The sequence below is a fragment of the Oryctolagus cuniculus genome, chromosome 13, assembly GCF_051225735.1.
Source record: "Oryctolagus cuniculus isolate XC-2025 breed Fujian yellow rabbit chromosome 13, ASM5122573v1, whole genome shotgun sequence".
NCBI classification, from domain to species: Eukaryota; Metazoa; Chordata; class Mammalia; order Lagomorpha; family Leporidae; genus Oryctolagus; species Oryctolagus cuniculus.
Window position 1 is genome coordinate 114,514,715 of NC_142879.1, and position 24,929 is coordinate 114,539,643.

The following is a 24,929-nucleotide window of genomic DNA, read 5'->3' on the forward strand; positions in this document are numbered from 1 at the left end:
TATATTGACTTCCACATGTCTAGATGTTTCTAAGAAAAGGGAAATTAATATATCTCAGTAACTTGCTTACTTCATTATTCCTCAGCTCATTTTACATTGTGCTTTAGGACTTTTATGAAAATTTGTTAATTAAAATGGAAAGGCAAACACAACATTCATCATTAGAGAATGCACATGAACAAGATAAAGTTGGCATGGTTATAAGACAATAGAGCCATGTAAGCTGAGAGCAAATTAGTATCTTGTCTTTCTCCCATCCATGTACTAATCAGGCCTGACCCATCTTAGTTTCCAAGATCAGATGAGATTGGGGGTGGGAGGTTCAGGGTTGTATGGCTTTAGACAGTCTCTTGTCTTTCTGATGCTATAGCAAAAAGACATATTTGTTACATTTCAAATTAAAAATTAAGAGGAAATTTGCTAAATACCTATGAGATGTATTCTGAAACAGAACCTTTATGAGTCATAAAGATGATGTTGTGCATAGTGTTTTAGTTCAAGCCTGGAAATAAACACTCAATATGCTGCAGAGCCAAGAATTATCTAGTGTTAAAACATAAACAGGGGTCAGTGCCATGGCTTAGTCGGTTAATCCTCCACCTGTGGTGCCAGTATCTCATATGGGCACTAGAACCCATCTGGGTTCTAGTCCTGGTTTCTCCTCTTCCAGTCCAGCTTTGTGCTGTGGCCCGGGAAGGCAGTGGAGGGTGGCCCAAATGCTTGGGCCCCTGCACCTGCATGGGAGACCAGGAAGAATCAGCTGGCTCCTGGCTTCAGATCAGCACAGTGCCGTCTGTAGCTGCCATTTGGGGGCTTAACCAACAAACAGAAGGAAGACCTCTCTCTCACTGTCTAACTCTACATCAAATTTTTAAAAAAAGCATAAACCGGTTATTTAGGTTATTTTGGAATTGCTAAAACAGTATGATCTTTGAGAGCTTTTTGGAGCCTGTACTTATATATAGATAAGACCAGGAATGTGTGGAGGACAGAATCTATTGTGTGGCCTTAAATAATTCTCCTTTCATTTCTCTCAGTCTATTAATGTAGGTTGCACAGACACTTTTTAATGTTATATTTTCAGGCAAATCATTCTATTATACATTTGAATTTTAACCTACTCAAATTAGGCTTAATTGAAGCCCTGAAACCCTTACCAGTAACATAAATTATAGTCAGAGCCAAAGGCTATTCTCTAATCATTGCATTAATTGAAACTTTTGTCATGTCTAAAAACTAGTTTTATCTTCAAGAGAAAGGGAGCTAGGAAGAATGAGACATATAGGTAGAGAGAACACTTTTTTGCATTAATTCATTCCTCAACACCCACAGCAGCCAGACCTGGGCCAAGACTGAATACAAGAGCCAGAAATGTAGTCCCAGTCTCTCAGAGGTGTGATAGAAGCCTAGTTAATTGATTCTGGAAGTCACATCCAAGCACTCTAAAGTAGAACTAGGGTATCTTAATAGGCATCATAGGCTGGTGCTGTGGCTCACTAGGCTAATCCTCAGCCTGCGGCACCAGTACTCTAGGTTCTAGTCCTGGTTGGGGTGCCGGTTCTGTCCCGGTTGCTCCTCTTTCAGTCCAGCTCTCTGCTGTGGCCTGGGAAGGCAGTGGATGATGGCTCAAGTGCTTGGACCCCTGTACCCATTTGGGAGACCAGGAGGAAGCACCTAGCTCCTGGCTTCAGATTGGCACAGTGCGACAGCCATAGTGGCCATTTGGGGGTGAACCAATGAGAGGAAGACCTTTGTCTCTCTCTCTCACTGTCTAACTCTGCCTGTCAAAAAAAAAAAAAAAAAGCATCATAACCACTACACTAAATGCATAATGCCCATTTAAATGGTTTTCTTTGCCATATTTGAAAGTACTATATATGATTTTCCCCTGGTAATTCCTCTCTGTTTCTATCATGACTCTACTGATGGTTTCTTGTATTTTTCTCCTGAAGCCATCTGCATTCTCCTTAACATTACCCATCTAGGTATTCCCTCTCATCTCCCATTCATCCCAATCTCTGATTCTGCCTGACTGATTTTGCCATTTGTAATCAGACACTTCTCTTTCCAGTATGAAAGTCTTCCATGACCTTTAGACTATAGTTCCTTCTCCATCTTGAATGCTTCTTTGTAGCTGTTCAAATAATACCTCACATTTGATGAATCTCAAATGAATCCTGCAGCATTCATTCTTCTTTTTTATTTGTATATGGTATTAGTACAGGCCAGCCATGTCTTAAATCAACATAATGGGATTTTTGTTGGACTCCTCATTTTCTATCAGGTCTAATTTCAGATCTTTCTGTTTCTTTGCCTTTAAATTTGTAAACTCATTTTTTTCATTACTCGATTTCATTTTTACACTAGGTGGACAGAAAGCAATCCTCCTTAATAAAGTTGACAATTAGCTTCACTCAGAACATTTTTAGCAATGCACGTTAAAAATTCATCTTACAAACTGTTCTGCAATCCAAATATACAACAACTTGAAAAATGATGTTTAGAAAACAAAAGCCAATGTAAAAAGACAGATTAAAGGCTATGGAGAAGTACCTGGACTCAAATTGAGTTTTGTCCAAAAATTGCTGTATGTTGTCATCTTGCTTACTCCTGGTCCCCATGACAGTCTGGTTTATGTAATCTCTGAACTGCAATTCTTCCTGTTCCTTCATGGGTCTGAAGACTCTCATTTCCTCCTTGAATGACTTTGCATCCCTGTCTTCTGCTGAGAGTTGGGACAATGTTGGATTGCTGGTGGAACCAAGCCCACCACAAACTATAAATACACTCTTCCTGACCAATGACTTGACTGAGCAGGTGATGGAGGAGGCTCTGCATAAGAAGGCAGATCTCATCTTTTCCTGCCTTCCACCTATCTTCCTACACATAAAGCATATTACCTGGATGTCCTGAAAGGAGCGCCCAGTGTTCTGGGCTTTGGAGAACAGAGTTGGCATCTACTCTCTTCACACAGCCTATGATGCTGCAGCCCAGGGATTGAAAAACTGGTTTTCCAAAGGGCTTGGAGCCTGCACATCCAGGCATATATATCCTTCCAAAGCTCATGGCTATCCTATAGAGAGAACCACTGAGTACAATTCAACATTAAGCATACCCAAGATATGGACAAAGTTGTGTCTGCAGTGAGAGAAGTTGAAGGTGCTCCTGTCACTTCTTTTTCTGCTAGGATTGATGAGGAGAAAAACAAGGATCATCCTGAATTGTACTGAGAAGTCTTTGATACAGGTGGTGGCTCAGCTCTCTCAAAACAGATAACTTTACCAGAGAACTGAAATTGTGTCACTGCAGAAGCCTTTGCTCTACATACTGGAATGGGTCGATCATGCACCCTGGATGAATCTGTTGCCCTGGCAACCATGATTGAGCGAATCAAAAGACACCTCAAACTAACTCATATTAGCTCTTGGGGTAGGAAGGACCTTAGCATCGTGAGTCAAAGCTGTGGCCCTGTGTGCTGGTTCTGGGAGCAGAATCCTGCAGGATGTGGAAGCAGACCTGTACCTCATGGGTGGGATGTCCCATTATGATGGTCTGGATGCTACTTCCTAAGGAATAAATGCCATCCTCTGTGAACACAGTAACACTGAATGAGGCTTTCTTTCTGACCTTTGTGATAGTTTGGGTGCCCACTTGGAGAATAAGATTAATATTATCTTGTCAGAGACAGACAGGGATCTTCTTTGTGTGGTATGAGGCATACAGAAACATCAAGATGATACAACCTACAGATTGCATCTCCACTCATGTGGATATGTAACATGAGTCAGTGGAGTTGATGTATCATTCTGGAAGAGTATCTTAAGATGTATGAGGATGCTTCAAAAAGTTCATGGAAATGTTTATTTTGAGAAAACTGCATAGATTAAAAAATTCACAAAATAAACAACTTTTAAGTCCTTTTTCTGCAAACCTTTTGAACTGCCCTTATATTATCTTTTCTAGTTTATCTGGTTCAACAAATGTTTTCTAGTTCATTAGGAAATAACTGAACTACCATAATGAAGAGCAAATATTAAGAAAGATCAACTAAAATCAGTTTACTAAAGATTCTTGGGAAGTAACCAAGTAATTCTCTCCTTAGTTTAATTATAGTTGGGATATGTTAACCTAGATGTCTCTGCCATTGGTTAGTTTTAAAATGTCCTTTAAAACTTGGAATTGAACACCAATTTTTAGGCAGTAGCCAGTTTGGGATGATATGGTCTGTCTCTGTGTCCAGTTCTGTAGATCCACCTAAATTCCAGTCTTTCACCTCGGTTTCAGAATCAACATGAGATTTATTAGGAGGAATTTTTAAAAATATGATTGCTATTCATATTACTATGTCTTTACTGCTTTTCATTCTATAAAAATAAACCAAATTAATAACATTAGTTCAAGCCCTAATCCTTACCCTGCCCCAGCCCTAGCCTTAGTCCTAACCCTAACCCTAAACCTAATCCTAGATCTAAACCAATTCTGAAGCCTAATACTAGATCTATCCCTAGACAAAGCATTAACCCTAAATTTGGCCCTCATCTTAACCATAACCTTACCTTCACTCTATAGTTAGCCAAAATCCTAATTGTATCCCAACATGGTGCTTTAACCCGATCTAAACTCTAATCCTATCCCTAACTTTAGCCTTAATAACTCAAGTATTAACCTTAATCCTAATATGAGCCCCAACTCTAACCCTAACACTAATACCAAAACTTAAACCTAACCCTGCCTTAACCCTAACCCTAACCCTGGCCTAAAACCTATCCATAGTCCTAACTTTAACTATCACACGAGCTCTAACCATATTCCTAACTCTGGCTCTAACTCTAAAATTTACCATAGAACTAAATATAACCCTAATCTTAAACTAATTTTAAATCTCTCCCCAACACTAATCCTATCCTTCTGCTTAGGCCTAACCCTAAAACAAACTAGCATTCAGTGTGAACTTGAACATAGTCCTGAAGCTAATTTTAATGCTATATCTAACACTAGCCTTAAACTAACCATCACACTAACCAAAGACTAAGCTTCATCCTAGTGATGATGACCCTAACTTCAACTATAACTGTATATTATATATAACAACAGCTCTCACTCTGTATTATACATAGATATATAACCATATATAACCATATATATTTATAACCATATATATATATATTATATATATATATAATGTATATAAAACCACAGCTCTAACTCTATCCCTAGCCCTACACCTAAACTTATCCCTAATCCTAGCTCTATCCCTAGGCCTAACAATAGTCTTAACCCTATCTATAACTCTAGTCACAAATCTAATCCTAAATATAACACTAGTCCTAGACCTAATCCTTATTCTAACCCTAAAGCTAAACATAACTCTATGTGTAGTCCTAACCCTAAGCCTAGCCCTAACCATAACCCTAACCATGGCTTTTAATCTAACCTAGACCTAAGCCTAGACTTAACAGAACCCTAATCCTAAAACTAGCCCCGACTCTTGCCATAAGCCTAATACTAACACTGACACTAAACATAAACCTAGCTCTAAATCTTACCCTAACCCCAACCCTAACAATAGCCTTAATAATAGCACTCATTCTAAACCTTAACACCAATCCTAGCTCTCACCCTAGTCCTAATACTAACCCTAACACTCATCCTGTATCTAGTCCTACACTTACTTCTAACCCTAAATGACAGAATTTGCGTTCACATGAACTGTCAGGGTTTATATACACTTGAGTAACTGAAATGGTCAGAGAAACAGAGAGCCCAAGCCCTTTTGTGTTTGAATGGTGCCATCCTTAGTCACCAATTCTGAAAACACCCCATTTTCAAGCAAATTGTTGTTAAACTTCTAGGTGTCACTGTGGTGATACCTATGGGAAGGCTTGTGGCTTAGGATGAGGAAAAACTGCAACTTGGCAAAAAAAATTCAGAAAACATCAGTCAGTTATTGAAGTCTAGTAGAGGCTTTATGAGTAACTGCCATGGATTGGCCCTCCAGTCCTAGTGTAAAATTTGTAGCAGGAGGAAAGCAAACAAAATGCTGAAAATGTATCATTTGAAACATATTAAGTGGAAAAATCAAATATAGAAGGCAGATCAAATGAATTTTATTGTCTACAGATAAAAAAATGAGCTGAATGCCAACAGTGGCTGTGCTCTATGATGAAAGATAATATCTGAGTAGTACTTGTGAAAATAAACTGCACCCTCTCAGGGAGGCCTGGAAAAGTGATGCTCACAGTCAAGCATTTAGATGTAATGGCTAAAACACTCCACAGAAAAAGAAAACCTTGAATTTGATCCCAAGTCCGGCTCTAAATAACTCTTTTTTTTTTTTTTTTTGACAGGCAGAGTGGATAGTGAGAGAGAGAGACACAGAGAGAGAGAGATAGAGAGAAAGGTCTTCCTTTTGCCGTTGGTTCACCCTCCAATGGCCGCTGTGGCTGGCACACTGTGGCCAGCACACCACGCTGATCCAATGGCAGGAGCCAGGTGCTTCTCCTGGTCTCCCATGGGGTGCAGGGCCCAAGCACTTGGGCCATCCTCCACTGCATTCCGGGCCACAGCAGAGAGCTGGACTGGAAGAGGGGCAACTGGTACAGAATTCGGCACCCCGACTGGGACTAGAATCTGGTGTGCCGGCACTGCAAGGTGGAGGATTAGCCTAGTGAGCCACAGCGCCGGCCCTAAATAACTCTTCAAACCACAAAAGAGAAAACAGGCATTTTGCATTTTTCCCCATCAGAATAGCAGCAAAATATGCAGTCATGGGAGCAGAGAGGAAGGGGAGGACTGAGAAACAATGAGCAAACCTAAATCTGTTTGTGATTTAATGGTGCTGTGACTTTGCACCTGTTCTCAAAACTGCCCATTTTAAAATAACTTTATCTTTTTATCTTCTTGTGGTGCATTGGCTTTGGGAAGTGGGTTGGCATGGGGACACAGGAAGTCACCTGGACCATTGGCCACCTTGTGGGCTGCCTTAGATGCTGGAATTGAAGGCATCAAGATCAGCAATGGGTCCAGCTCTGAGATTAGACCCGAGAACTCTGGGGCTGGCTAAGGAATCTCAGCTTCCAAGCAGGTCCTGGAGGCTGGGGTGCCTCAGCTTGCCAGGCTCTGCCAGATTTCCCCAGGTGCCAAAGTCTGTGCTGCAGGACAGGGTGCTGATGCCTCCCTGCCCCCACTCCTGGCTTGCTCCCACCACTTGCCTCATAGCAAGCAGCCCTGGTTTCTTGAATGGATTCAATATTGTGTACATGGCAGTTTAATTTTCTGACTTTGTGTTGACTCTGAAACCAGATGCTATGGAATTATAGAGATTTACTGTATTTACCCAGAGTAACTGAAATGCTGTTTGTAAAAATTCACCTGAGTATTTATTTTAAATACATAATTCAAGGTTTAGATGGTTTCATTTTTAGATGCTTAATTTTGGTAGCAACCACAATATTTTGACAAAACTATTTGTAGAGAGTTCTTTCAACCATGAATTCATATAATATAAAATGTGTGTTGTGACTGATGTTATCATTTGCTGCTGACACTGTAAGCTCATGAAAACCGAGGAACTCAAAAGCAAAACCTGCCCAGTTCAGTAAGAGGTGGAGCTCGCTGTGCTTTTCATTCCTTCCCAGCAGATGTCTCCCAGACTTGTTTCCATTACAGAAAAGATCCCTTTTTTGCAACATTTTATGTTTTCAGGTGGGAATGCTGCTTTCATTTTATAACCACAATGCTCTTCACAAGTGCCAGTAGTGGGAGGATTGAATAAATGCTGAGATCCCTTTCAATGCCAGCTCAGTAAAGTAGAATGAACAGGAAATCAGATGTCATTTAAGGAATTTTTTCCCAAATGTACAAGGCTTTATATATATAATATATTTTATTATATTTATATAATTATATTTAGTATATTTATTATATTATTATATTAATATATTTTGTAATATTTATTTTATTATATATATAATAAAAGAACAAGCACTTGCCAAAAACAAATACAGTGCCAATCTTAAGTGATTTGGAGTGCTAGTTTATTGTGTTTTATATCTCAGCATATCAATTATATTCTTTTGTATGCATCAAATATTACATAAGAATGTAAAATAGTCTTTATAAAAGAGAAGTAAATATAAGAAAAGTAAATATTACTAATATGCAGCAGTACATATTTATTATTTGCAAATGGTTCAAAGATTACAAGGCCCATTATTAGTAACAACACATGTGAATCATGACTTAGCAACACAGAGTGTAAAGGAAGTTACATATTTATATGAAAATACACATGCAAATGTATTCCAGTCTCTCTCAAGCACTCAGCATACACTGCTTCAGAAGCAGGAGGCATGAAGCTGTAGCAGTTTGAATATACACAGCATACTGAAATCTCTCAAGCATAAAAACTGCACCTAATTTGCCATAATAGTTTCTTTCTTCAAGTATTTGCATCTCAACTCAAGCAAAGAAAATAATGAACACCAATGATTTTCATACTATGAAAATAGAAACAGGTTAACAGTTGTAAAAATCTTGAAAAATATGGAGCTTATGAGAATGAGAAATGCATTTCATAAAGAAGGCCATAGTGGATCTATTTCATTGGGGCTGTATTTGTTTTTTTAATTTAAGATCTCTGTCTCTTTTTCTTCCCCCTTCCTCTTTGTAACTCTGCCTTTCAATTAAGTAAGTAAACCAATCTTTAAAAAAAGAGAGACAGATATGGCTGCACATACCCAAAGGAATAGATACACAAAGGGAGAATGTTGGATACATGTAGTCTCCAAGTGCAGGATTTGACTGGTACTGAACAATCAGTGGTAGGATGACAGCTGCACTGCAGTTATTTTCAGATCAGTGGCAACCCTCAATTCCACAATCCAACTTGAAAAAGTTAGAATTTAAAACTCTCTTTTCCCACTCAGGGATTACCTGAGCCACATGTACTGAAAAGGAACTAAGAGGGAGGATCTTCAAGCACATGTAGTCATCATTCAATTTCAAAGTCAAAGCTTTAAATGCTAAGGTTAGTCTGAAAGATATCAGGCCCTTTTAGCTTCTTAGGGAACACACACTATATCTTTATTTTTTAAGAAAGCTTTTATTTAAGAAATATAAATTTCATAGGTACAACTTTTGGAATATAGCAATTCTTCCCCCCATACCCACCCTCCCAACCCTAGGTCATCCCACCTCCTACTGCTTCACCCATCCCATTCATCACTAAGATTAATTTTAATTATCTTTATATACAGAAGATCAACTTCATACTAAGTAAAGATTTTACCAGTTTGCACCCACACAGACACACAAAGTACAAAGTAATGTTTGAAGACAAGTTTTACTATTAATTCTCATAGTACAATTCATTAAGGACAGAGGTTCTACATGTGCAGCAAGTGCACAGTGACTCCTGTTGTTGATTGAACAATTGACACTCTTATTTATGATGTCAGTGATCACCTGAGGCTCTTGTCATGCGCTGCCAAGGCTACGGAAGCATTTTGAGTCCACAAACCCCGTCAGTATTTAGACAAGGCCATAAGCAAAGTGGAAGTTCTCTCCTCCCTTAAGAGAAAAGTACATCCTTCTTCGATGGCCCCTTCTTTCTACTGGGATCTCACTCACAGAGATTCTTCATGTAGATCATTTTTTTGCCACAGTGTCTTTGCTTTCCATGCCTGAAATGCTCTCATTGGGTGTTCAGCAGCTCTATGTTTTTAAGAATTATAATTCTTGGGCCAGCGCTGTGGTGCAGTGGGTTAATTCCCTGGCCTGAAGCGCCGGCATCCCATATGGGTGCCGATTCAGGTCTCGGCTGCTCCACTTCCTATCCAGCTCTCTGCTGTGGCCTGGGAAAGCAGTAGAAGATGGCCCAAGTCCTTGGGTTCCCACACCCATTGGCAGACCAGAGGAAGCTCCTGGCTCCTGGCTTCAGATCGGCACAGCTCCAGCTGCAGTGGCCATCTAGGGGGTGAACCAGTGGATGGAAGACCTTTCTTCTCTGTTTCTCCTTCTCACTGTCTGTAACTCTAACTCTCAAATAAATAAATAAAATCTTTAAAAAATGAATTATAATTCTCTATACAAAGCTGCAAGTAAAGCTAGAACAAGCCTGTGACAACATCTGAGAACATTTGTACTATGAGGTTCCTGAGTTAAAGGGATTTAAGTAAATAGATGTGGTTGATTTCCAATGAATCTTTATTCACAAAAAGAGGTAAATCTTTTTTTTTTCAGAATATCTTGCATGCATGTTATTACCCATTTTACGGATACCAATGTGTACCACACCACATTTTTCAAGTGAAACTTCAAATAAAACTTTCAAATCTTTAATTACAAAATAAGGTTTCTTTCTTCTTTTTTCTATCATTTTTAAGTAGTTCAAAATTTAAATAAGATTAAGAAATTTCATATTTGACTAGGGTAGAATTACCAAGTCTTTAAGATTTTCAAACATTTTATGGTATCTACAAATCTAAGCAAGATGATAAATAGTATACATAATACATATTTGGGAATTTTGAAGAAGTCATTTTATTCTTTCACTTTAGATGTGTATCATTTAGTACCTTGATCTGCTTGTTACTCATAGTTTAAAAGCTTTGAAGTATTGCCAATATAATTTGTAACTGTTATTTAAGGATTAGAAAACTCAGATAAAGTAAAATTAGATTGTGTATGATTACGTCACTCAGCAATGATGACTGTGAAAGGACTGTCTTTACGCATTGTCTCAAATATCCTTTTCTTTTACTCCTTAACTCATTCCAGTAATTTCCACTCCCCTGACCATTCAAAATTTGTTCTCTCCAGGTTGACAGTTATTTTTATAAAATTAGAGGTCATTTCTTCAATGTCATTTAATATAACCTGTCAGTAGTATTGTTCTCAACAGAAAACTCTTCTCCAAAATAGCTTCCTCATTTGTCTTCCAAAATATTTGCATCTAGGGAGTGATTTTAGCTCATTTGTCAAATGTTAGTTGGTTGTCAATGTGTGTGTTCATTTCTGGGGTTTCTATTCTGTCCCATTTGTTTACATGTCTATTTTTGTTCCAGTACTAGGCTGGTTTGATTACAGCAGACCTCCATTATGTCTTGGAATCTGATGCCTCCAGCTTCGTTTCTGCTTAAAATTGAGTAATTGGGGTCTTATTTTTTTCCATATGAACTTTAAAATCAGTTTTTTCCATAATTGTGAAGAATGTCCTTGGTATTTTGATTAGGATTGCTTTGACTCAATCAATTACTTGGGGTAGTATGAACATTTTGATGATATTACTTTTTCCGTTCTATGACCATGAGAGATTTTTCCCATTTTTATGTCTTTTGTTTCTTTAATTAAGGTTTTATAATTTTCATTGTAGAGATCTTTCACATTCTTGATTAAATTTATCCCAAGGATCTTTTTTTTTTCTACTGTGAATGGGCCTAATCTTACAGTTCTTTCTCAGGCAGAGACTTGTTCATGTATAAGAATGACACTGTGTGTTGATCTTACATCCTGAAAATTTTCTTAATTCTATTATGAGTTCTAATAGTCTCTTAATAAAGTCTTTTGGTTCCTGTATATAAAGGATTGTATTATCTGCAAACAGGGATAATTGGAATTCCTCCTTTCCAACTTGTATCATTTTTTTTTTCTTAATGCCCGACTAAAACTTTCAGAAGTCTACTGAAAAAATAATAATGAAAATGGTCATCTTTGGTTCCAGACTTAGTGAAATTTCTCACAGCTTTTCCTCATTCAATATGATGCTGCCTGTGGTTTAGTTATATATTGCTTTGTGTCAATGTATGCTTCTTCTATCCTGAATTTTAAGAGTTTTTATTATGAAAGGATGTCATTTTATCAAATGGTTCTCTGCATCTATCGAGAAAATCAAATGACTTTATCTTTCATTTTATTGATTTTAAATAACATATTTATTTATTTGCATATGTTGAACTACCCCTGAATCACTTGAATAAATTCTACTTGGGGTCTTATTGATGTATTATTGATGATTTTATTGGTGTATTTCATACCATTTTGTTGAGGATTTTGAATCTATGTCCATTATGGATATTGGTATGCAGTTCTTATTTATTGCATCTCTGTGCTTTTGTAATTGAGCAAATTCTTGTCTCAAAGAATAGATTTGGATTGATTTTATCCCTTTCAATTGTTTTGAATAATTTAAGAATGGGGATCAGTTCTTCCTTCAAAGTTTGATAAAATTCAGCTGCTTCTGGGCTGGCTCTGGGGCATAGAATGTCAAGCTTCCACCTGCAGTTTCTGCATCCCATAAGGGTGCTGGTTCAAGCCTCAGATGCTCCATTTCCAATCCACCTTTGTTCTAATGCACCTTGGGTCCCTGCGCCCATGTGAGAGACCCAGAAGGACCTCTGTGCTTCTGGATTTTACCTGGCCCAGCCCTGACCATTGCAGCCATTTGGGAGAGAAACAGCAGACTGAAAATCACTTTCTCTGTCTCTCTATCTCTCCCCCACCCTGTATCTCTGTCTTTTAAATAAATAAATAAATATTTTAGAAATGAATTCTGTCTCTTCCATAAATGATGTTTGGAAAGTTGGATTTCCACTGCTGTAGTTCAAAATCAAACCTATATCTTACTCCCTATACGAGAATCACAATGGATCAAGGATCTAAACCCAATACCTGAAACCATCACATTACTGATGAACAACATAGGGGAAAGGCTATTGGCCTAAGCAATGAATTCTTGAATAAGATAGCAGAAGCACAAGTAATAAAACAAACACCAATAGACTAATGTGATTACATCAATCTAAGAAATTGTTTCACAAAAAAGAAAATAATTAACAAAGTGAAGAGGTAATCAAAACAATGAGAGAAAATATTTGAAAACTATGCATCCAATAAAGGATTAATATCAAGAATATATAAGGAGTTCCAGAAACTCAACAACAACAACATAATCCAGTTAAAAATGTGCCAAGGCAGGAACCAGCATTTTCAAAGGATGAAATAAAAAGGGCCAACATAGGGCCAGTACTGTGGCATAGCAGGTAAAGCCACCTCCTGCAATACCTATATTCCATATGGGTGCTGGTTCAAGTCCTGGCTGCTCCACTTCTGATCTGGCTCTCTGCTATGGCCCAGGAAAGCAGTAGAAGATGTCCCAAGTCCTTGGGCCCCTGCACCCACATGGGAGACATAAAAGAAGCTCCTGGCTCCTGGCTCTGGACTGGTTCAGCTCTGGCTATTGCAGCCATTTGGGGAGCAAACCAGTGGTTGGAAGCCCCCCCTTCTCTCTGTGTGTAACTCTGACTTTGAAATAAATAAATAAATCTTAAAAAAAAAGACCAATAAACAGATGAAAAAACTCCAGGATCACTGCCATCAGGGAAATGCAAATACAAATTACAGTGTGAGTCCCCTCACCCCAGTTAGAACAGCTGTCATTCAAAAATCAAAAATGAAAAATGCTGTCATTATCACTCATAAACATTCTGAAATAAGCATTAAAACTATCACTCACCTAGTTTTCCTATTGCTTTTCTAGTGTATCCATAATGGCCTGTTTCTTTTGATTTTTTCTCATCTCCTCCTTTTTAAACAGAAGTGCTGTAGAGCTCAATCTTTGATATTCTTTCTAATGACTTTTACATCCTTGTTTGTACAAATGGTTTCCAAATTTGTATCTCCAGCCCAGGAACCCCTCCTTAATTTCAGATCAGTATATCACACTGCCTACTTGAGACCTCTCTTTGATTATCTATTGTGTATTTAAATCCCAACAGATCCAAAATATTATTAATGTTATTCTTTCTCATACCTGTCCCTTAGGTAGTTTTCCCTATGTGAGTTAATGGCAACTTCTGCAGTTGCTGTGCTGAGATCCACAGTGCAATTATTTATTTATTTATTTATTTGCCAGGCAGAGTCGACAGAGAGAGAGAGACAGAGAGAGAGAGAGAGAGTTATAGACAGTGTGAGAGAGAGACAGAGAGGAAGGTCTCCCTTCCATTGGTTCACCCCCCAAATGGCCACTACAGCTGGCATGCAGTGCTGATCCGAAGCCAGGAGCCAGGTGCTTCCTCCTGGTCTCCCATGCGGATGCAGGGCCCAAGCACTTGGGCCATCCTCCACTGCACTCCTGGGCCACAGCGAAGAGCTGGACTGGAAAAGGAGCAACCGGGACAGAATCCAGCACCCCAACTGGGACTAGAACCTGGGCTGCCTGTGCTGCAGGCAGAGGATTAGCCTAGTGAGCCACAGCACTGGCTCACAGTGCAATCCTTGATTAATCTCTCTTTCACAACTCCTCTCTTATCTGTAAACAAATCCTATCAAGTTTACCTCAAAAATGTTTCCAGAAATGAGAAATATCTACCTTTAGTTCACCAACAGCTGCAGTCTATATTAGTAGGCTAATTGCTTTTCTTCATTGTTTTTTTAAATGAAATGCTCAGTTAATTGATTTTAATACAGGAGTCTGCTACAAGTGAATGATGAAAACTGTTTATGTGATCAGGATAAAAAAAGGTAAACTAAATCCGTCATTTTCTTTTGCAAAAATGTTAGCAGTGACAACTTTTCTGGAAATAAAATGGGACTGTATCTTCCCTGGGTCATAGCAAGAAAATATTTCACTATATCAATGACCTTGAATGCTTTACAGCTAGCTGATAATTGAATTTGTTAAGGAACCATTTCAACAGATGGTTGCTATAGAATTTTGACTGACATGGTTAAGTTCAGAGAACTTAAAACAGTTTTACTAAGAAGGGCAATAGAAAAGTTGGTGATAATTGAGGAATGTGGAATTCTAAGAAGTTTTCTTTTAAAAATTAATCAATTACAATATGTTTTTACAGTGCTTTAAGTGATCTGGTAGAGAAGGCTGTGTTTATTCTATATACTTTTGTTTTCATGTGTAGGCAGTACAAATCTTGAAACATATTTTATAAATTTACTGTGACAAAATATACATATGTTAGCAAAATTGAGACTTTAAAATGTGCATATTGTTTACTGCCCTTGTCTATACTCTTGAAGAACAGTGGTTTTCTTACTTGATATCTATTGAATTCTTTACTTAGTGGAGTTTTAAAAGTATGTCATTGTAAAAATTAAAAGAAAAATTAAGAAGAGAAGGAAGAGGGAAGATGGGAGCAAGGGCAAGAGTGAGAGTTGGTGGGAAGTATTACTATGCTCCTAAATCTGTACATATGAAATGCATGGGATTTGTTCACCTTATAAAAAATTGAAAAAGAATTCTGTTTATAACTTCAATTGATTTATAGTTCATGGTTAGATGTGATTCTTTATTAAATGGCTCAGAAATAGAATTACTGTCATTTTTTAAATTTGGAAGGCATAGAGACAAAGAGATAGGAATGTAATGAAAGAGCTAAACTCTTCATGTCCACTCCATGAGTGCCTAATCACTTGGGGTTAGGTCAGCAGAAAAGGCACTCAATCAAGGTCTCCTAGGTGGGTAGCAAGAGCAGTTATCTGTCTCCCAGGGTCTGGATTATCAGGAAGCTTGAGCCAGGTTCTAGAGCCAGAAATGAAACCCAGGGACTCTGACATGGGATGCAGGCATCTTAACTGCTAGGTTACATACCTGCTCCACAAATGAAATATTCTAGCACAACTGAACACTGAAATGCTGAACTGAAAGTTGACCATCATAAATTTATGTGATAATAAACAGAAACACTAAGGACATTCTGAATATAATTTAGCCATTTCTTTCCCTCCCTAGGACTCCTGGAAAAGATGACATGAGGCAGCTGTGGGAATCTCTTTGGTCTAGACACTTGAAAATTAAGTTTTTTTTTTTTATTGGAAAGATAATACTGGGTTATGCTGCAAATTTGGGCTTTAGGTTTTGTAATTCACTTTCATGAAATTAATTTTATTTTCCATTTAGAGTTCTGATGGTTTCTTGTAGTAATAATTATTCCTTTTTATGCAGAAGTGTAAGTTTACCTACTTAGAGCTTTCAATGTAGTAAATAATCCAAAGGAGATAGCTGCTGTTGAGAGCAGTGCATTTTTAGTAATAATGTCTATTACTGTATGAGTGTCTCTAGAGTAGTTGCCACAGACTTGGTGTTCTTTTCCTTTTGAGAATTACCCTAACAGTTACCTTGGAAACCCCAGGAGGCCAATGAAGTGATCCTAACCACCCCCAAACTTAGAGAAAGCAAATGAGGACATTGATTTCATCCTGGAAGGTCTTTATTTGTGGTGAAGAAATAAGCATAACTCATCATACATTTTGGTTATTAACATCAGTTTTGTTTAGATAATTCTGATTTCCTAAGCTGGGAATTTGTACAACTGTTGCATGTGCATGTATATTTTGCTGCATCAAAGTGGCTGCTATATGTTATTCAGATTTGATTTTTTTATATTCTCAGAGTTATATTGTAGGATTTGTGTCTAGTAAAATCTAATTCTTGCCTACGTGCATTTGGGATTGTCTTTTTTTTTTTTTTTTGGACAGGAAGAGTGGACAGTGAGAGAGACAGAGAGAAAGGTCTTCCTTTGCCATTGGTTCACCCTCCAATGGCCACCGCTCTTAATAAAGAAATAAGAATTTTAATTACTGTTTTCTGAAGGCCAACTTCATATGTATTTAAATTTCATAGTAGCTCTGCAAAGTCGGTGTTTTATCTCTGCAGATGAGGAGACAGATGCTGAGGAGCAAGATAATTGGCTCTAAGTGTTGTGACAGACTAACATGTTGTAGGACCTGGATTGGAACCAAGACTGGTGAGTTAAGTACATGTTGTCTCTACTACTCAAACCTGAATTACACACTTCTCCATATTTCTTTTTATTGTGCCTTGTCTTCACTCAAGTTTGGCTTACCAGTCTCTCTGGTCCATCCAGCTACAGAAGCTGGGGATGTTGAAGTAGGGCTTGGGGATAGGGTATAGGCTTCAGTGCTGTTGACCAGGGTAGGGGCCAGCCAATAAATGATGATGGCTACAGTTCAGCTGGCATCTGTTTGATGGCCGACATTACCAAGAAGGCACCAGACCCTGGACAGATGCTTCATGAGGTAGAGAACATACTTCAAGCATCAAGTTGAAAAATGTGTTTCTCTTCTTGTCTCATTGGAGTCAGCCTAACTGGATTCTTTAGCTGTCTTTTCTTCCTGGGGCATCTCAGTTTCTGGGAAGCTTGTTTCTGAATTTTGGAAAGCAAGAATTTTTGGTGTGGACCCTCACTCTTTCAGCTAGGGTTGGCTTTTGCTGGTTCAGAGCTTGCACTCTTGTCCAAACTCTTTTCTTCCTCAAACTGCCAGCTGCCTCCATGAAAAAAGGAAAAAATAGCAACAACCTAAGTTCATTTTCTTATTCATTCCATGATGCTATGTTATCTCTTTGTACTAACATAGTAAGTAGCTGATCTAATAATCTAACAAATTTTAATTGGCTAACACAAATGTGTTAGAGGAAGACCTGACCTTTTTTTTTTTAACTTTTATTTAATGAATATAAATTTCCAAAGTACAGCTTATGGATTATAATGGCTTCCCCCCCATAACATCCCTCCCACCTGCAACCCTCCCCTTTCCCACTCCCTCTCCCCTTCCATTCACATCAAGATTCATTTTTGATTCTCTTTATATACAGAAGATCAGTTTAGCATACATTAAGTAAAGATTTCAACAGTTTGCTCCCACACAGAAACATAAAGTAAAAAATACTGTTTGAGTACTAGTTATATCATTAAATCACAATGTACAGCACACTAAGGAAAGAGATCCTACTTGAGGAGTAAGTGCACAGTGACTCCTGTTGTTGACTTAACAAATTGACACTCTTGTTTATGGCCTCATTAATCACCCTAGGCTCTTGTCATGAGCTGCCAAGGCTATGGAAGCCCCCTGAGTTCACTGACTCTGATCATATTTAGACAAGGCCATGGTCAAAGTGGAAGTTCTCTCCTCCCTTCAGAGAAAGGTACCTCCTTCTTTGATGATCCATTCTTTCCACTGGGATATCACTTGCGGAGATCTTTCATTTAGGTTTTTTTTTTCCCCCAGAGTGTCTTGGCTTTCCATGCCTGAAATACTCTCATGGGCTTTTCAGCTGGATCTGTGTGCCTTAAGGGCTGATTCTGAGGCCAGAGCTGAATCATAAGTTGAGTAACTGGTACACAAACTGGTGCATATATGGGATGCTTGTACTCTAGGCAGAAGCTTTACCCACTATGCCACAGAGCTGGTCTCATAGTATATTTTTCAAGGATTTTTTTTGCTTTGACTTTCATTCTTTAAACAGCATTTAGAAAAGAAGTTTTTGGGGCCATGCTATGGCATAGTGGGTAAAGCTGCTGCCTGTAGTGCTGGCATTCCATATGGGTATGACTTTGAGTCCTGGCTGCTCCACTTCTGATCAAGCTCAATGCTATAGCCAGGGAAAGCAGTAGAAGATGGCCCAAGTGCTTGGGTTCCTGTACCCACATGGGAAATTCAGAAGAATCTATTGGCTCCTGACTTCAGATCAGCCCAGCTCTGGTCATTGTGGCCATCTGGGGAGTGAACCAGCAGATGGAAGATCTCTCTCTCTCTGCATCTGCCACTCTGTAATTCTGCCTTTCAAATAAATAAGTCTTGAAGAAAAGAAGTTTTAGACTTTGATTAAGTGTAAATTATCCCTGTACTCAATTATAGATTTTAATTTTTTCTTGTATCTAGGAAATCTTTGCCTAACTTAAAGTAAAAAAAAATTTCTTCTATGATTTTTTTTTCTGGAAGTATTGTAGTTTTCAGAACTACAGTTAGATCTGTGGCATATTTTCAATTTTGTAAATAGAAGCTATTTTATTGGAAATTAGTATCTCATTGTGCTAACAACAAGTGTTGAAAATGCTATACTTTCTCCCCTGCACTGCAATAGTGCCTCTGTAGAAAACCTGTTCACTGTTTGTGTTTGGATCTTCTCTGGAACCTCTTTTGTGTTCCAGTCATCTGGCTTTCTGTATGACAACAGCACACTTTAGATTAGTATAAATTTATAACACTTAAAAATCATCCCTTTGATTTTATTATTTTTTCAGAGTTATTTTGGCTATCCTAGATTCTTTGCATTTTCATATGCACTTATATCAGCTTGTTACTTTAAAAATAACCAGGTTGCTAAATGAAAGATCTCTGTGAGTGAGATCCCAGCAGAAAGAATGGGCCATCAAAGGAGATACCATTCTCTGAAGGGAGGAGAGAACTTCCACTATGATTATGGCCTTATCTAAATAAGACCAGAATTTGTGAACTCAAGAGGATTCCATAGCCTTGGCAGCTTGAGATAAGAGCCTTGGGTGATTACTGACATCATAAATAAGACTGTCAATTGTTAAATCAACAATGGGAATCACTGTGCACCTGCTTCCCATGTAGGATCTCTGTCCTCAATGTGTTGTACTATGTGAATTAATGGTAAAACTACTACTCAGGCTGGTGCCATGGCTCACTGGGCTGATCCTCTGCCTGTGGCACCAGCACACTGGGTTCTAGTCTCAGGTGGGGTGCCGGTTCTGTCCCGGTTGCTCCTCTTCCAGTCCAGCTCTCTGCTGTGGCCCAGGAAGGCAGTGGAGGATGCCCAGGTGCTTGGGCCCTGCACCCGCATGGGAGACCAGGAGGAAGCACCTGGCTCCTGGCTTTGGATTGCAGCAGTGCACTGGCTGTAGTGGTCATTTGGGGGGTAAACCAATGGAAGGAAGTCCTTTCTCTCTGTCTCTCTCTTTCTCACTGTCTTACTCTGCCTGTCCAAAATCAGGCCGACTTTATCGTTTGTTTTTTTTTTAAAGATTTTATTTATTTATTTGACAGGTAGAGTTACAGACAGAGAAAAAGAGAGACAGATAGAAAGATCTTCCATCTGCTGGTTACTCCCCAAATGGCCAGAACTGGGCCAATCCAAAGCCAGGAACTTCATTCCGAGTCTCCCACCTGGGTGCAGGGGCCCAAGGACTTGGGCCATCTTCCACTGCTTTCCCAGGCCAAAGGAGAGAGCTGGATGAGAAGTGCAGCAGCAGGGACTCAAACTGGAGCCCACATGGGATTACAGCACTGTAGGCAGAGGCTTAGGCCACTACACCACAGTGCCAGGTCCCAGACTTTATCTTGAAACTTAACTTTACTCTGACTGAAGTTATCCCATCTCTCAGATATTCATCTGCATGTTCAGGCTGTTGAAACAAGATGTCGTGTAAAATGCTAATGGACCACGTGATTTGTGAGCTCATTTCCTTTAGCAATAAAATTTTTGTATGATATGTTATGCCCACTTAGATTGTCCCCAAAGACCACCAAGGGGCCTATACCATTGTAAAACACATGAGTTTTATTGCAGGTCTGGGCTTGGGCGATCAACTATCACTGATGCCATGGGTCTGGTTGAAAGCCCCAACTTCAGTTAATGGGGTTTTTATAGGGTTTTCAGAGACAATCTATACATTCTAGCACCATTCAGCAAATCATCTCATTCCATGGGAAATTCAAAGAACATCTCTTAAAATTGATTAGTGCATCCAGTGGCAGGCATGGACCTATTAAAAGTGGTGGGTGGCTTTTGGGGTTGATGCCTTTTAAAATGATTGGCTAAAGTATAGGGTCTGAGCCACTAGGGCATATGTGCCAAACTGCAGGGTCTCAGGATATTATCAATTACCTTAAGTGCCTGAAAAGACACCTGAAACTTTAGGTATCTCCCTGCTATCTGATGATTGGCTGTTGCTAGGCAGGGTTTATTGCAAGGGGAGTTCATTTATTTATTTTTTCTTTCATGAGCTTCAGGGTTCAGGGCCGGTCAGGCCTGAGTTACAAGATGGAGGCCTATTCTAAAATAGCTGCACCTTGATCCAGGCTCAGGTTTCTCAGAGATACAACACAGTTTACTCATACATTCACCTATTGAAGAATATCCTGTTTCAAAATTTAGTTTGATTTTTATATTATTGCTCATGTGGAAATTTGATTTCTTCAATCATTGCAGTTGGATAATGTTTGCATTTTGGATTAGTCCAGATGTATTCTTCCTCTTAGTCTTTTGAAAACTGTGTAGAATTACATTGGTTTTTCCCACTTTTTCTCTAGTTTTATTGATGTCTTCATCCTGTCACAATGAAATTGATTATGAAAACAGGCTGGTGTTCAGACATCAGGACAGACAAGTGCTTTTGGGAGCTTGGCTCAGGGGCAGTGATGTGGCTTCTTTATGTTGACACTATCCTTGCTGACAGAGGCCATGCCATGCACTGAGCAGTGCTGTGGGGCCTGCTTTGCCATGTCTGAGATTAATTTTAGGCAGCCAAGGCATGAGCCACGTTTTGCATGGAGCTAAGGCCTCACAGCCAGCATGATTCATGTAGTAACCAGTCCTGAAGTGAGCAATCCTTTGCCAGCAACAGGAAGTCCACCAGAGGCACACTCACTGTCCTCTGTGAGACATGGGGAACTCCTGGCCACACTGCCATGGGTCCTTGCCCCTTGTAGAGACTCCAGCTCCAGGCTCCACCTCTGTCACTGTGGGACTGTCCTTGTTCTCTGCAGTGATGCTGGCAACCCAGTTTCCTGTAACAGAGAATGGGGAGCCATGCCGGGGTCATGCTGAGGTCAAGGTGGTCAAAGTCAGAGGGGCCTCTGGGTCCATGCAGGAGGTGCTGCAGATCCTCAGGCTAAGTTTTACTGATTTTCAAGTACAAATGATCTATGGCCTGACCAGAGTCACTCCATTTTGTCCCTGATTGTCCTCTATTTTTTTCTAACCAGTCCCACAACTGCTAGCTACTCAAAAACTAATCTTCTGAGAGGTTTTTTGTAAGTTTATTTACATTAAGTGCTGGGAAACTTGTTAATATCCCCAAGATAAGCATAATGTTGCTTGCTCTAGCTCCTGTAACAAATGCTTGGCTTTGTAATTAACTTCAACAAGATATGGTTTTGGCCTTTAGAAGCTTAACCTTGAGCTCCTTCAGGGCAGTATGATTTGGAGAGCACACGCCCCTGTGCAACCACTGGCTTTTAGAAATAAAAGACTCCATAATTAGGCCCTGAGACTTCAGCACTTATTAATATTTCTGAAATTAATAATCTGTGTGGGTTCTTGCCATGAATTCAGAGACAAATTCTGAATACTGGCTCAAATAGACCAGATGATAAGCTGAGTTTTTAAGCTTTTATTCAGTGAGAGAAACACATAGGAGAGTGAGGGCTCTATCTAAAGGAGAAAGGAAAGTCTGGAAATTAAGTAGGGGCCATACCAAGCAGGGAGCAGGCCAAGAGCTGTGGACTTGTCCTGTGAGGCCCACACCATTGGGGAGGGTGAGGCAATGGTGTTCTTCCACAGGAAGCACCAGGGACAGGCTTCAGTGAACATGTCCACCTTTATTAATGACCATGTACACTTTCAAAGGGCAGGCAGAAGGGGCATAACTAATTCAGGGCAACCCTAACTCTATAGGATAGAACCAACACTGGCACCAATATGCATCTCCAATTAGCTTGAAGGTCTCATAGTTAGGGTAGCTTTCCAGGTGGGCCTGGAGCACCCCCAGCAACAGTTTACCTAATTGGCAGAAGGTGGGGGTGGGAGAAAATGTGCCTGAGGCTCCCACCTCCCACCATCAGTCAGGCTAGCCACATGGGCTAGGCAGAAAGTCTCACAGGATCACCCACATCTCCCCCCTTTGTTTTAGGGCAAGTGTGACTCTGCTTAGTGTGGCACAGCAACAAGCCGCAGCCCACAATAAGCTTTAAATTAAATTGAAGAACGCCTAGCATGGGGATTAAGGGCAGGGAGGAAAAGAAGGGCAAAGGGAAAAAGGCCAGGCCCACCATGTTTCAGGCCTTTGTAATTGGCAGGCGGTGCACAGGTATGGGAAAGCAGGGGCATGAGATCACATGGGGGCTGGGTACAGTGTGATGAAGGCGTAGCCTTCCAGTTCTCAAGTCTAATGATATATGACTGCCTGCATCATCCCCCCTTCAGAGACTCCATTCCCTTAATCCTAGGGATGTTGAAGGGTGTAGAATCATCACATCTTCTATAGCTGCTTCCTGTTTATGAGGGATGTAGTGCAGGCCCTGCCTGTCCTCAGTCTGGAAGTCTCTGCCTATCTCATCTAACAAATTCTCTTTGTGAGCTGGAGCAATCTTGGTCACCACCAATGTCTGTGTCCCCTGCATGGTCAGTGACTCCCAGAAGTTGTTGAGTTCTGCAACATATAAGTTTGTAAATACATATGAGCAAAACTGGAACATGACCAATTGTAACTGGAGTACCCCTTTAAGATGAAAAGACCACATCCTACAGACTCCCAGATAGTGGGTGGTGATACATTATAAACACATTTAGCTTGAGTATAGAGAATTATATTAGAAGAACACATTAGGAGTTTTATTGTTGATAACAGAGAGAATCAAAGAGGCAGGTACACCATGCCTGCCTTCAGGAGCAGCACTCTTGATGTGAGGAAAGCAAAGGCTTTACTTTTCTTTTTGCTTAAGATCTCTGGCTTACAGGAATAATCAGGCATATCTTTTGAGTACACCTGTGAGGACTTGAGAGGTAGACATTAATCCTAATTTTACTGAGGTAGTCATGTTCAGTAGCACCTGGTAAGGTCCCTTCCATTTAAGCTGTAGCCCATCTGAAGAGGATCTTTCTATGAATGGCTTGTTCAGGGAAAGGTGCTGAAGTTGGTTTGTAGAGGGTCAGCTTTCAGAGACTGGGTCCAGGGTTTGGCATTTCAGGTTGCTATCCACACAGGCTGCAGAGTGATCTCTGGAAAGCACAAGCAAAACCTTTGCCCATCATTATGAGAGGATCAGGCCCCTTCCATTGTTGGGTGGTTGGGTCCCTCCATCAAACCAGAGGCAATTGGGTTGCACCTGTGAAAGGTCTCCAGTGTCTCACTGCTGGTGGCTCTCCAGGGGGTGAGACCTGTAAGAACTTTACGGTGAAAGGAGCAAAGTTAATACACTCATAGTGGGGGTACCGTACTCTCCCCTCTGTTTTTTAAGCATAGTCTTATGGTCCTGCATGGGAAGTTAATGCACAGTGACTCCTGTGGTTAATTTCACAATTCACACTCTTTTGTGTGCTGTCAGTGATCACCCAAGGCTCTTGACATGAACTGTCTAGGCTATGGAAGCCTTCTGAATCTACAAAATCCATCAATATTTAGAGAAGGCCATAAGCAAAGTGAAAGTTCTCCCTTTGAAGAGAGTACATCCTTCTTTGATGACCACTTCTTTCCACAGGAGTCTCACCCAGGGAGACTCTCCATGTAGGCACACCTTTTTGCACAAGTGTCCTGACTTTCCATGCCTGAAATGCTCTTGTGGGCTTTTTAGCCAGACCAGAATGCCTTTAGGGATGACTCTGAGGTCATTGAGCATTACTTAGAGCAATTGCCATTCTATGAGTCTGCTGTATGGACTGCTTCCCATGTTCAAGCATTTACTACTCTTTAATTCTGTTGATATGATCACTTTAACAGTGCCTCCTACATGATCAACTTAAAACTTAATGCAATCAAATACAGTCACTTTTAAACTTAATCATATATATATATATAAATATGTTAAAACTTAAGATGTCACTTTCACCATCTAGCCCAAGGGTCAGATTTGATCAAATCATAACTCCTTTAAAACTCAGTTGTTTTAAACAATTAGAACTTAAGAGGCATTAAGAGAACATAGTAGATTACTTTAAAATAACACAGAATCTGTCCCTTTGGTTGTTCAAAAGTCAGAAATAAAACCTTAAATTTAAGACCTGGTGCATTGAATCAAATCCCATAATTTGGAACAGTTTTAAGAGTCAGAACTAGGGAAGAAAGAATAGCACCCGCATGGGAGACCAGGAGGAAGCACCTGGCTCCTGGTTTCAGATCAGCGCAGCATGCTGGCTGCAGTGCACCAGC

The 24,929-nt window shown here is 39.7% G+C and overlaps 1 long non-coding RNA gene and 1 other non-coding gene across 4 annotated transcripts in view; both read left to right on the forward strand.

The window, feature by feature from the left end:
• LOC127489541 (uncharacterized) overlaps positions 1-24,929 on the forward strand; it is a 511,334-nt gene that overhangs the window by 404,453 nt on the left and 81,952 nt on the right. The window lies entirely within an intron of this gene.
• Positions 1-24,929, forward strand: part of LOC138848413 (uncharacterized) — a 47,783-nt gene that overhangs the window by 10,017 nt on the left and 12,837 nt on the right. Inside the window, exon 3 of one of the 3 annotated variants that reach the window (XR_016220017.1) lies at positions 16,670-16,760. The exons of 1 other annotated variant lie outside the window; for it this stretch is intronic. This is a non-coding gene — a long non-coding RNA (uncharacterized LOC138848413). Of the gene's footprint in view, positions 1-2,367; positions 3,830-16,669; positions 16,761-24,929 lie in introns of those variants that run through there. One more of the 3 variants, XR_016220015.1, reaches the window with a different exon arrangement.